Consider the following 14,600-nt stretch of genomic DNA (forward strand, 5'->3'; position numbering starts at 1 on the left):
TGTATTAGGCTCACAGAATGGGCACAGTTGTCACTTTACTGATTATTTGCTTTGCAGTGATGTTTCCATGTGTCAGTCATGGTCCAGGATCCTTGTGCACTGTGCAATCACAGAATCAAAAATAGAGTGAATTTGTGCAGAAGGGTCGATATTTAGATCTACATAGATGGACAGTACTTAGTCTGATAGGCAACTCTCTCAGCATATCACCAACTAGTGTTGAGTCTCTCAGTTACTATAGAATCAGCATATGCTAAAATACATGTAGTTATTGAATTTATTAATATCTATGAGGAGGTTCCTTTCTCATGAGAAGAGCAACTTGGGAAAATGCATGAAGATACTTCTCATAAACATGTGAAAGGAGGATGGTGATGACTTGTGCTGTATTTTTTAGAGCTGACATCCTGGCAATAAATGGATAATATAACTGTTCAGTGCAATTGGACAGGACAAGGAAAATAAGACTTGCAGGAGCATTCCAAATGCAGAGCCAGGATATTTGGTGTTTTTAGATCAGGTGCTACAATATTGTAGTATGCTAATATGAAGCCAAGCTGAAATCACAAAGGAAGAATCTTAACCCTTTTCTTTATCCCACCAGCTGTCCTGAATAATGGGTCTATAGAAGGACAAGGAAACTGGTGAGGGGTCTGGAGCATGTCTTATGAGGAGTAGCTGAGGGAAACAGGGCTGTTTAGCTTGGAGAAAAGGAAGCTGAAGGAAGACCTCCTCACTCTCTACAACTACCTAGAAGGAGGTTGTAGCATGGAGGGTGTTGTTCTCTTCTCCCAAGTAGCAAGTGATAGGAAGAGAAATGGCCGGAAGTTGTGCCAGGGGAGGTTTAGATTGGATATTAGGAAAACTTTCTTCATGGAAAAGGTTGCCAGGCATTGGAACAAGCTGCCCAGGAAAGTGGTTGAGTCATCACCCCTGGACACGTTTAAAAGAGGTGTGGATGAGTTCTTAGGGACATGGTGTAGTGACAGTGTTAGGTTAATGGTTGGACTCGATGATCTTGAGGGTCTCTTCCAACCAAAACTATTCTATGATTCTGTGGTTTAATACCAGAGTCAGGTTATGATTGGACTTAATTATCTAGGGGGTGCCTTCCAGCAAAATGATTTTATATGGTTTAAATTTATGTTAAGAAAAAGGCTTAGTTAATGAATCCCTTCTTCCAACCTACCTGACTTCCCTGGTACTCATTCCCCCAAGACCTGACAGACTATGGCTGATGGGCAGTCTAGAGACAAGAGGTAGCAGGAACTTAAGAGAAGTGACTGCTGAGCCTTTCTGCTCCCAAGGACACCAGTGCATTACTTAGTTACATCTGCGGCAACAATTCCTCAAAAATGTTTACCCTAACTGAAGAGTTGGAGGATTTCTGCAGCAGACTGGACTGCCAAAAAATACAGTGGAAAAGACAGAGAAGTGAGTGAAGGAGGAACCTCTGAGGTCCCACAAACCAGTGCAACAAACTTCAAAGTAGCCCCATGGAAGTCTCAGTTGGCAGCTGTCAGCAGAGTTAACCAATATTAAAAAAAGCACTAATGTACTAACTGAAGCAGCGTTTAGAATACACAAAACTAAGCCTCAGAGTCCTTGCCTAGTCACTCTGATTTGAGGCTTATATTAAAAATGGGGAGGAATAAAACCAGAACCCTTCACTATGCTTTGTCTTGACTCTTATAAAAGCAGCCATAAGGTTGTGTTTGATATGACCCAGATTCGCCACAAATAGCAGCCCAATTTATTCCTGCATTTTTAGGTAGCAAAAAAGGAGGTGTGGGAAACTGTCAAATAATAAGAACCTGCTCTGCATGCATTAGTATCCTGGTATGTAGAAAAAAAAATGGTGCCAAAACAGGGACATGCTAAACTTACAATTGTTGCTTTTGGTACACATGTCCTAAGACTTTTTATGGCTGTGTGGTCCTGACTACACTTCCAGTTGCTGGCAGAAGAAAAGGGCAATGGAAATCCTTAAATTGCCTACATGACAGATTAAACAGTCTGGTCTCACAGAAGCATTAAGAAACTTGCTTGCAGACCTTGAGATCACAAGGCTGAGCAGGAAAGGAGGACTTTGCTTGCATCATATCACCATTAAATATGTACAGTGGTATTGACAAGAGCCAGACATCCCAAGATTGCCTACATTTCCTTCAGGCAATCCAGTCCAGATGCTGTCAAGTGACTTCTAGCAGTGCCCGGCTTGGAAAGAGGGATTAGCTGGATGATCCCTGCAAGGGCCCCAACTCATTCCAACATTAAAAATGTCACAAGGACAATATATAGTAATTTTTTCCATTTCAAACTTGTTTTAAACTACATGGTTTCAGAAATTAAGAAATATAGCCAGGAAGACCCCAGCAGTGATGATGTGATTTTTTTTTTTTTTTTTTTTTCAGAATACTAAGATGTTGTACAGCAGGAAGGAATTACTAAAAATGCTGCTGAGCATATAAAGCTTTGCTTCTACTGACTCATTGCCTCTTTCTTGTTGATATATCTCCAAAGAGCTTCCAAAAATAAATTCAATTAGGTTTAAAAAAATATACACTTTGGATTATACTTCTGTAACTGAAAGGTTGTGGAAGTGATATGTCTAGAATTGGATCAGAATCTGACTATTAAACAGGACATATTTTTGCAAGAAACTTATAGTCCACACTGACTTAGATGTAGATTTAGGAGCCAAATACCCTTCATTTCAAAGTGTCATTGTGATTTTAGGCAGTTCCAACAGCAAAAAGATGGACAATTGCATGCCTGAGCATAGTAAGAGAAAAACTTCCCCTATGTTTGGGGGTGGTTGAAGCTAATGCTTCAGACCTCCTTAACTTACTTTTGTTCTGGTTTTCCTACAATTAATACCTCAGGGACATGAATGTAGGATAATGCTGCACAGAATAAGGAAAAATACAATTTTTCTCCCAAAGGACATCTGTTTTCTTCTCCTGCCCATGAAGAAGTGGAAGAACAGGTCATACCGCAGGAGGAGGTGCTCATACCTATGGAGAACCCAAAGAGAGGGAGATAACTACTGGCAGAAATAAATCAGTGTATGCTTTTTCTCTGTCCTGTAGCCAGTGTTCCATGCATCATCTGCAGTGTTCTCTCCTTGTGTCTCCACACACTCAACTCTGGCTATACCAAGCACTTCTTTCACAGCAGTTGAACAGGAGTGCAGGGTTCAGATAAATTAGAAGCTTCCACCGGTCCCCAAAGCTGTGGTGAAATTCAGATTGGATCCACACAGAAAAGGGAAATGGGGACAGGGGAGAGACAGGAGCAGTAGCTCCAAGAAAATCTGTGATGGCAAATAGAATCAAGTCAAGATGTGTACCAAGAAATATGCAAGAAAAGTAAAAGGACTTCAGCCTTATTATGAAGCAGATTTTTTTCTATAGATCAAATGGCCACACACATAGAGCACACGACCTGGAAAGCTACAGGGAGGATGCATACAAGCCTGATTCTTTCTCCCAGGAATGTCAACATGTGCCAGGTCTAGCTGCACCATCTGCTCAAGCAAGGTCACAAATTCAAGGCTTCATCCTGAGCACCCATGTCACAGGCTGCTCTGTCTCTACAGGTTTGAGGAGGCAACACCACTCAGCAGTCAGGATAGTGCTCAAGCCATATTACACCAGTGCTGCATTTCCACAGTCTGCTGCATGCTGAAAAGAGGGCGTTCCTGCCTGGCCACCACATCACGAGGCCTCAGTAATTATCCAGGAGGGAGCAAAAGCATAATGAGGACATATTAAACTCTAATTTTTTCATTGATTGTATATTGAAAGAGATGAGGAGCAGCAACACCACCAACAACATTCTGGCCTATGTAGCAAAAACATTTCATGATAGCTGTACTCAAGAAGATAAGAAATTTTAATCTGATGATTCTGTACACAGGCAATCACCCTCCAGCAATAAAGAAGACTTTCTGAGCCAGAAGGTAATAGGACCATGCCAAGGGATGGTAGCATGCATCTGAGGAAAGGCCATGTTGGGCTGCAGAGTGAGGAATGCCAACTAGCTGACCTCCTTGTAGTTGCTTTGGCCCATCTTGACTCCAAGGAAAAGCTCTAAAGTTGTGCATGCTACTCCAGTTCATTAGTGTCCAATGAAGCTCTTCTAACTCTTTTTATGACACATGGGAAGAAAATCTTGACCCCAGGGGATGGCCTTGACTGGAAGTCAAGGTCCAAGACTGAGAACACAAGACAGGATTTGACTCCACACCATTGAAAACTATGCCGCTCATGCAAGAAGACTCAAAGTGCTCCCATTTTTCCCAACTTTAATTTGTATGAATTCCATTTACCTGGATTGTGCAATCGTGCCTACTGGGCTGGAGTATACATGCACAACCTGATCATGGATGACAGACCTTTCTGATTAGGAGAAGACAGCAGTTGCTCTGCTTCCATTCTCCCAGGACTTATGGTGTCCTAAACTGACTCTGAAAAGGGCACAAGCTCCCATTTCCTGCTCTTTCTGTACACTGAAAAGAATTCCTAGAGTTCAGCCCAGTGCAACAGGGCTTGTTTTGAACTATGGCTTTAAGGCTCGTTTCAGATTCATGTGGTTAGCGTTTATACGTGGGAAAAAAGCTATTTCTCAACCCCACATTCATTCTATGCTCACATATATTCCAAATCATCCATAAAAGGTCTGCAACATGATCATTACACTGGTCAAATATGAAAGGCAGCCTTGAAAAATTTTACTCACCCACGTTGCCTGCGTGAGTCACCTTTTATTTTAATCAGTAAGTAAAGCATTTTTTGTCTGTTGCTGTCACCACTGACAGAAGGGATTAATAGATTTTCTGTGACTGCAAGGCATATTGTCCTTCAGTGCTACCTTTCTCATGGCATTTTTGTAAGTCTGAAGTCAAGATGTTTCATTCTGATCCTTTTTTACTGGGTTTTCTCAAAATCCATGTGCTCGCTAGACATGAAAAGGACTCAGTGGAAACACAAAAACTCTTAATATATCTGCAATTTCACTTTTCAGGGTTTAATCAAATAGTGATAATAGCTGGCTATGCTTCTGGAGAATTCTCCATAAATTCCCTGAACAATTAATAATTGTCAAACAGACATTGCCCTCTGTGGCATTCAACTGTTGCTACACAATGTCTATCATTCCTCACAGCAGCAGCAGACACACTGGTAACAACCTGAGCTTAAAACTCTTCTGACATGTGTGGAAAGGTGCAGTAGAGCTGAAACCTGGTTCTGTATTCCGGAAGATGAGATTGATAAACCAGGTCATATTATAGGACTCCTTTTGCATAAAGTAATTGTTAGTCATTTTCAGAGCACTTATAGGCAAGAGCAGCAGGTTTCTGTCTTCTCACTCCTGTTCATGATACACACTAGACCTCTTGGCAATATGTGAAGCATTACCAGAAGATATTTTTATTAGCTAACATAAGTAAGAGGTTACAAATGTTGAATGCAGTTTATATCTACCTAACTGTGCCTGGAATTGCAAATGAATCCTCCTCAGGATTATTTTTAGAGAACTTGTTTCAAATATAGCAAACAGCTTTCCTCTGGAGCACTTTTTCTCAAGAAAAGATCAACAAATTCTTAATTCTTCTGGTTATTTTTTATGCAATGATGTCTGCAGGCCTTTTCCATCTGTGCAGGTGAAGATGCCCTGCAAATATTTTACCAAAAGTTGTTTGATCCAGTGAACAGAATTCTTCAGGTCGTCTTTTTTTTTTTTTTTCTTTTTTAGTATGGGCAATTCAAGTCCAAAGCACCCATTATCTCTTAAATATTACACATAAAATCAACACGAGATATAACTCTTGAGCCCCATGCTAGTTCTTCAGTCCAGTATGACATTATGTTGCACTTGAATAGGTTATTCAGTAGCTAGTGCAGTGTACATAGAAATCTATCCTGTGTGTTCCTGCAACTTCCTCAGTATCTGCATACTTTCCAGTCTTCAGTGTATTTATAATATAATAGTATATATTCATTGAACCCAGTCCCCACAATGGCATACACTGTACCATGCAGTCCTTTCCTAAGACACTCTCTAGCTACTGACTTTGCCAGGATCAGAATGCTCCCATAAAATTCCTCTCCCTACACTTACCAATCTTCACCTCAAAACTCAGTGCATTTGTGGTTATATCAGAGGTCTGGTTCAGAAAGTCACTGTATTCCTAATTTCCAGTCCAGCTATTTTTATGGCCATTTTCAGAATGACTCTTTCCCTTTGTTGAGATTTACCAGTTCCTTCCCAATATACTTCTAGCCAGAAAAGCTTTTGTTACTTTTTTTAATAGCTGAGAAGTTGAATCACAGGGAAACTCAACACTCTGGAAGACCTGCAACAGGTTGGATAATGGCATCTTTCTTTTTGTCAGTTTGACTTGGATTTGAACAAGCTGAAGCTTTGAACTCTGGCCCATTCCCTGCATTTCCTGGTAACTACAACAGACATGGACCATTTGTGAACAGCTCAGACCTTTGGACGCCACTTATATACACAAGACTTGATCCAAAATCCAGTACGGTCAATGGAAAGGCTTCTGGTTGACTTCCATTCTCTCTGGATCAGGAATACCTCATGGGTCTAGAACATACATGGTCTCTTTCACTGCCTTTTTTCCAGGTAGTATTGCATACATATTACCTCTGCAAACCTTTTCCAATCAATGGTCCAAAATAAAGACCAAAGCGTTTTAGCACAAAGTTTCCTTTTTCATAGCAACCTTTCAAAAAAGCATAGAGAGCAACTGAGTCACTATATCCAACATGACAAACCAGTAAGTAGCAAATGTTCAGTAAATATAATACAGGATCTATAATGTGCAGCAAAACAAACAAATGGAAAAGCTTCGAATCAAGATTCTGACTATGAAGGTATGACTTTGTAGAAATGCTGATCCATTTATGAAGCTTTGCAGCAATCAGAATTGCCAGGGAAATTAACAAGAGAATTACGTGAGACTTTATATCAGAAGCCACACACACAATATTTTTGTTTGTATATGAAAAATAAATTATTTGTGCCCATCTGTAGTGGGAGTCATTAGTTGTTTTCACTGACAAGAAAAATGTTTTTGATTGCCCAAACTGTAAAATAATCATTGGATGTTTTATTAAATGTAACAATTGAACTGAGCTCCTGTAAGAATGGGAGAGCTTGGCAGACTGCAAACTTTTGGCTCTTTGTACAACCTGTGAGCATGAGGAGATGTTTCCTGTGAGCTGTTAGGAGACAATCTCCATGTGTTTGAAAGAGAGGAGAGCAAAGGGACTTCTGTGCCTGGCAGAGCCAGGCTAGTACTTTTTGGAGAGTGACAATCCTGGAGCCTTCATCATTCTGTTATCACTGCTGTGAACAGGCTGCTGCTGGGTTTGAAGGTAGGGCAAAGTCTTTCAGTTCATGAATTTCCAAAATTTGAAGTAGCATCCCAAAATCATATTTTTTAAATGAGGCAAATTTGTAATTGAATTGTTCATGGTAAAATCTGAACACACCCAAAATAAAGATTCTGAGCTGTTCAGTGATGTGAAAACAGGAACAGGATAGGAAGGTGTACGAATCAACCTGGTTTTCCAGTTGCATTTACAACATCAAGCAACGCAGACCATTGACCAATGCAGAGCAATATTGCATTGATGCCAAAGAGGATTATGATATCACATCATTAAGGTTAAAATGACAAATAAAAGAACGAAAGAGAAGATATCTACAGATATAGAAGATAATGTTTGCTTTTCTTTTCAAAAGTATTTCTTGGGAGCACAACACTCTGTGAGAACAGACTGTACTAGCATGAGCAAAGAAAAAGCAATGGGAAAACCCAATAAGTCCACTTTCAACCACATAAACAAACTTGTCTCTAGGCAGGACATCACAGCCCGCAAAAGCCGTCAGTGCTAGGGTTTCAATCTGCTTTGAGAGCATCGTGAGCTTTAATTTTAGACTTGACATGTTCAATAACCCCAGGGAAAAAATGAAAACAAGGAATCAAGACTTTCCTCTGTCCATCAAAGATCTGAAGGCAGTGTTTCCCACCAGCTGACACAATGTATTCAGCCTTTTTCCTGAAGGGCAGAGTATCTAGAAAGAGCTATGGGGCATGGACAGTCCTGGCAGTGTTGTGAACTACTGGTTTATCTTCTGAAGGATTAGATGCTTTTGTTTATTGACAGTACATTGAAGGTAGCAGAAACAAGGGGGTCCATTTAGATAAAGATATATAATTCATACCTCACTGAAGATTTGTGGTTATGATTGTGATAAATCCTAGCAATAAACCAAGCTCTGACTGAAAGTTCTGAATCTACTTCTCCAGAAAGAACAATTCAGAGATAATGCCAAAATAGTATGTTGCATCTGAACAATAATCTGCCAAACCACTGAAAGATAGCTGTTAGTGATATTCCCTGGATCATTACAATTGAGAGGATGCTCCTCTAATGAACACATCTTTTAATGGACAACAAGGTTCCCCCTTGGGTCAGTCACTGGTGTTCCAGTTCGTGCTGGGGTCCATTCCCCAAAGCTTTTATTGGGTGGCAGCTAATGATTAAGTTAAAAGAAGAGCATTTTTGTGAGGGAGAAGGTTGGTCCTCCATTGCTTTTAGTACCTTAGAGAGGAGAACAAAACAGGACAGAAAGAGCTGGATTCGTTATTGCCTCACTTTTTTAGTCTAAAAAAAAAGGCTTTGTAAAAATTTTTCTTCCCTTGCTGACTACAATTATTTCTTTTGCAAGGTGCTGGAAAAAGGTTAAGAGCAGGAATTAGATAAAGCACAGTCAGAAATCAGCTATTTTATGTCCTCCTCATTCCATTGCCCATCATCAGTCCTGGGATATCTCCTTTGTTAAAAAAAATCAATAGGATTAATTGCCTTAATTTTCAGTTCTACACATGAACCAATTGTCTGTTCTGATCCAAATTCAGGTCTGCCTGAAAGCAGCTCAGAACTGCAGCTTTTCAAACTGTGGTAGAAGCTGGCCTCTGAGACAAAGCCCATAGTTCTGCTGTACATGGGATCAAAGCTTTGAAGTACCAGATAACATGGGGTGGGAAATTATGCTGGTCCTGGAACACCACTAGGTCATGAAGGACCCACCAGAGATGGGTCCAGAAGCCACCTCTGCACACATCAGGCTTCCATCCTCTTCCAAAACTGCAGCCACTCTTTAGTTCTTTGTCATTTGTTTACAAAAAATGCTGTCCTCTCTAAGAGTTCACTTCTGAAAATAAGCCTCTGTTATAAATGCTTTGACAGTGACTACATGAATTTACACGACTCATGTCACAATACTTGGAAACTTGCTATGCTAATGATGGATATTCAACATTTCTTTGAGATAAGTTTACAGTGGGAGTTGCGGGGGAAGGCTGGACTGGCAAGACCTCAAAATCTGAGGAGATCATAAAACACTGCTAATAACATATTCATGATTTATCTCAACAGCTGCTTTTACAGCATGAGAAATTGTGCCAGGAATTCAAATTACATTCATTTTATTTTGCTTGCCCAAGTGTTTTGCATGCAGGTATGATCCACTTTGCGCTGCAGGAATTAAGGAAGAGCCAATTACTGAATCACAGAATAACAGTACTGTTAGGGCTGGAAGGGACCTCTGGAGGTCAACTTGTCCAATCCCCCTGTTCAATCAGGGCCACCTGAGCCAGTTGCCCAGTACTATGTCCAAGAAGTTTTCAAGTGTATCTCCAAGGATGGAGACTCCTCAGCCTCTCTGGACAACCTGTACCAGTGTTCAGTCACCCTCAGAGTGAAAACGTTTTTTCCTGATGCTCAGATGAAGCCTCCCGTGTTTCAGTTTGTGCTCATTGCCTCTGGACCTGTCATGGGACACCACTGAAAAGAGCCTGGCTCTGTCTTCTTTAGCCCCTCATAAGGTATTTATACATGTTGATGAGATCCACCCTCAGCCTCCTCTTCTCCAAGATGAACAGTCCAACTCTCTCAGCCTCTCCTCACAGGAGAGATGCTTTGGTACCTTGATCATTTTAGCAGCTCTCCACTGGACTTCCTCCAGTCTGTGCCTGTCTTTTACCACTAGTTACTGGCCACCAACTAGACTTTGTATCACCGATCACAACTCTTTGGACTCAGCTGTTCAGTGAGTTTTCAGTCCACCTCACTGTCTTCTTATCCACCTCATACTTCATCAGCTTCTCTATGAGGAACTTATGGGACATAGTATCAAAAGCTTTCCTGAATAATCCAGGCAGACAGCATCAGTTGCTTTCTCTTAATCTGTCAAGGCAGTCTTTTCATCATAGAGGGTTGTCAGACTGGGTAAGCATGAAATCTGTTTTGCAAAACCACACTGATTACTCCAAATCACCTTCATGTCCTTCATTTGCCTGGAAACGGCTTCCAAGATTGTTCCATCGTCTTCCCAGGGATAGAGATGAGGCTAACTGGCCTGTAGTTCCCTGGGTCCTCCTTCTAGTGATTCTTGAATATAGGAGTGACATTGTTTTCCTCCAGTCCTTAGCATTTCTCCCAGTCACCGTGATCACTCAAAGATAATCAAGAATGGTCTCATAGTGACATCAGCCGGCTCTCACAGCATCATGATCCCATCAAGGCTCTTATGTATGTTCAGTTTGCTCAAGTATTCCCTGACCTGATCATCTTCCACCAAGGGTGTGTCTTCCTTGCTTCAGACTTTTCCTCTTCTCTCTGGGACCTCAGATTCCTGAAGGCAAACCTTACTAATAAAGGCTGAAGCAAAGAAGGCTTTCATTATTTTCCACATCCTGTGTCACGAAGCCCCCTGCACCATTCAGCAGCAGGTCCACATTTTCCCTCTCTTTTACTGCTTATAGAAGTTCTTGCTTCCTTTGATATTTCTGGTCAGACTCAATTCCAGGTGGGCTTTGGTTTTCCTCACTGCATCTTTGCGTGCTCAGACAGTTTTTCTATATTCCTCCCAGGCTACCTGTCCCTGCTTCTGCCTTCTGTATATTCCCTTTCAATGTCTGAGTTTTCCCAAGATCTCCTTGTTCATCCATGCAAGGCTCCCAGCATTTTTGCTTGACATCCTGCTCATTGGGATTATTTGTTCCTAAGTTTGAAGGAGGTGATCCTTGAATACCAACAAACTTTCTTAGGCCACTCTTCCCCCTAGAACCTGGTCCCATGGAATTATTTCAAGAAGATCTCTGAAAAGGTCAATGTCTGCTCTCCTGAAGTCCAGGGTAATGAGCTTGTTTTTTACCATGCTCCCTCCCCTCAGAATCCTTAACTCCACCATCTCATGGTCTCTACGGCCAAGGCTGCCTTTGACCTTCACATCCCAAATGAACCCTTCCTTGTTCGCAAGTATAAGATCCAGCAAAGTATGTCTCCTTGTTGGCTCCTCTATCTTTGGGGTTAGGAAGATATCAATACAATCCAGGAACTTCCTGGATTGCTTATGCCCTGCTGTGTTGTCCCTCCAGAAGTTATCTCAGTGGTTAAAGTCCTCATGAGGACCAAGGCCTGCAAACATTAGACTGCTTCGAGCTATCTGTAGAAGGTCTCATCCACTTCTTCCCAGTCAGGCAGTCTATAGCAGACATCCACTACGTTGTTATCCATACTGCTCCATAGCAAAATGTGGAGGTGAGGTGTGATAAATGATCAATCTGTAATAAGCTGACTAACAGCACCACTAAATTTGCCTCATTTTTCAATACCCATGAAGTTGCGATTGAATGGGAAGAGACCTATGAAAATTCAGATGTTTTTAAAATACAAGAGAAAGCAGACATATTGTTGTTGTTCTTTTCTTAGCTTGTTCTTGTCCAAATACCTACATTTCCTTTAAATATATATGATGACAGAGAGATTTATAGGAATTACAAAGCTAATTTCGTTTTTATTCATCATGTTAAAACAATTAGGCATTTATATAACCTAGCTCATATGTTTCTGTTCAGTGGCAGATATTTTTAGCAGATGTGGCTTTTGTGCGTCCTACCTATTAGGAAAGATGGATGAATATTTCTAGTATGAGAGAGACAATTCTTTAGTTTCTCCTTGGAGAGTTTTCTAGTTTCTACCCTAAGAACAGCCCACAAGAAAATTATTCTGCATTTTACTTTTATACAATATTAGTAGCATACTTAGTTGAGAGATTCAAATTTACCCATACAAAGATTATTTCCTAGTCTCATGCTTGCTGAAGTTTGAGAGGGAATGAGGTCAAATAATGCAAAACATAATATAGGCATGGGACCCCCACCATGAAGCACTTGTCATGCAGTCTTCTCCTAAACAGCTTGGTTGGCTAACCAGGGAAGAAAATTTTTCAGCAAAAGACTTCATACTTTCATGCTTGACTGTCTGCCTTTCTGTTGGCACCTACCGCTTCCTCATGGAAAACTTATTGTATCTGTGAATGGCACACTGCAGACCTTCATTGGCTGATCCTATAGGGAATCCTTAAGGATTTCCAGGGTGCATCACAGCTCAGCAGCACCTGGGTGCAGCTCTCATTTTTCTTCTGTTTCCTTCTCCTTCCCCCTACTCCTGGTAATGTCATCCCACTGCCTCCCCTGAGCTACCACTCTGAGCCAATTCTGCCCTCTCATCTGGCCTTTGGTCTACACAATTTGGGTATCAAGGATGCTTGCTAACATTTTTTTCTCTAATTTTGTCTGACACTGTCTACTATATTCATGTTCACTGAAGCCAGACAATGAATTCTTACATGATAGACACTCTTGAAAATGTGACCATTTCATTTGGATTAAGCCCATGTAGTTGCCTCAAGGCAGGCACATGTAAACCCTACATTTGAAGATGGATTGTGATAAGCCACCTCCAACTCAGGACCTATGTAGATATGTTAGTTTGGTACCAAACCTCAGCAGAAGGTGCATCCTCTCAGCAGATCTTGCTAACTAGGGCTCCACACCATGACAGGATGGCTAACCAGCCTGTTTTAAAAAGCTGGTTCACTTCTGAACCCAGAGTGTAACTAGACTCTGTGCCTAAACAGGAGTTGAACTTTCTGGAAAAAAAAAAAAAAAATAGGCTTAACTCAGTTTACTGAGACTTATTGAAAAACTGGCCATAACTCACAAAATTCCATACTGATCCATTTCCAAAGACTATATTAAAGTTAAAACCCAATCGGTTTGGAAGGAACTAGTTCTTCCTCCTGTGGAAATTCCACCACATTGCGATGGCTTTTCCCACAGTACAATGCACAATGCTGCTAATGTTACAGGATAACCATAGTCCAATGCAATGTGCCAAAAGACTACATACTAAGAAAGTGAGAAGTGTTGGTTGTAAGTTTTGAGTACCAAAGCTGAATTGATTCATGCAGCTTTAGAAATATGCATAATTTTGCAGCATTTTGTGTAGGTGATGATCCTGTGGAAAGAAGAGCAAGAATAAAATCAGATATAAGAGATAAAGTTGGGTGAACTTCAAACCAGAACAAAATGTCTTACACTATTTGTATTACAGTAAGATCTTCCCAGATGTTGTAGCTGCAGCCATTCTGAAGACTGTAAAAGCAAACTAGATTAAATATTTGAAATATGAATCACACCCAAACATGACAGTGAATATACATCTTATGAATCACAAAACACATTTTATCATGCTGTACCTCCTTCTATTCACTCTGTTTACATAGAATGCAAAATGAGGGGAAAGAAAAACAAGGTAATTTTACATTGGAAATGTAAGCTATTTTGATCTTTTGGGGTTCTGAAAGCACAGTTGACTGGACTTTCTTAACTGACAGTGTAGTATAGTATCTAAGTATCCCAGGAGCATTCTTTTATACTGAAAATATTTTAATGAAACTTCTGGTGTTGTAAGTTACCATAAAATCAGTGTGTTATGTTATGACTTAAATATGTTTGTGAAGCATTAAAATACATGCAGAAAATCTGATAAAGACTGTTAACAAGTAATAAAAATAAGGGAGGTCTGCCTTTTCTGAGCACTCCTGGGTAAGTTCTATACCTTGATCCAAAATGAAACAATCCTTGTATATGACCATCCAAATACTTTTTCTTCTCTAACATCTCTAACTTCCTATTGAACCCTACAAGATTTTATGAGGCCATCTTAGAAGTACTTCTAAGAAGGGATAGATATGTTTTTCTTTGAGACATCATGAACTCTTCATTGACTCTAATATGCAAGATGGACCTGTTTAAAATGTACAATATTACTATGCAGAAAATGGGAAAAGCTGTTCTCGTGATACCTACCCAGTCAGAGTTATACAACTGAGTGAATTTTCTCATGTAGGATTGTTGAAGAAAACCTTCATTTAAGGAAATCTGTAACATTGCATCTGATCAGATTGATCTGATGCCGCAGCAGGGCTGGTCTCCAGCTGTTAAGATGGTTACTTATGCAGTGGCAGCATAAGTTGTGCATGTGGGGCAAAAGAAGGAGCAGTCAGAAAATAGCCTCTAATATTGTGATATCTAACATTCTAATTCTAATATTCTAATACCTAACATTCTTTTGGTCAAAAGCAACAATGGTCCTTGTGAAAATGAGCAAATTACCTTGATTTCTGGGATGACTACAAGTAGATGGAGTTTGAAT

The sequence above is a fragment of the Caloenas nicobarica genome, chromosome 3 (genome assembly GCF_036013445.1).
Source record: "Caloenas nicobarica isolate bCalNic1 chromosome 3, bCalNic1.hap1, whole genome shotgun sequence".
NCBI classification, from domain to species: domain Eukaryota; kingdom Metazoa; phylum Chordata; class Aves; order Columbiformes; family Columbidae; genus Caloenas; species Caloenas nicobarica.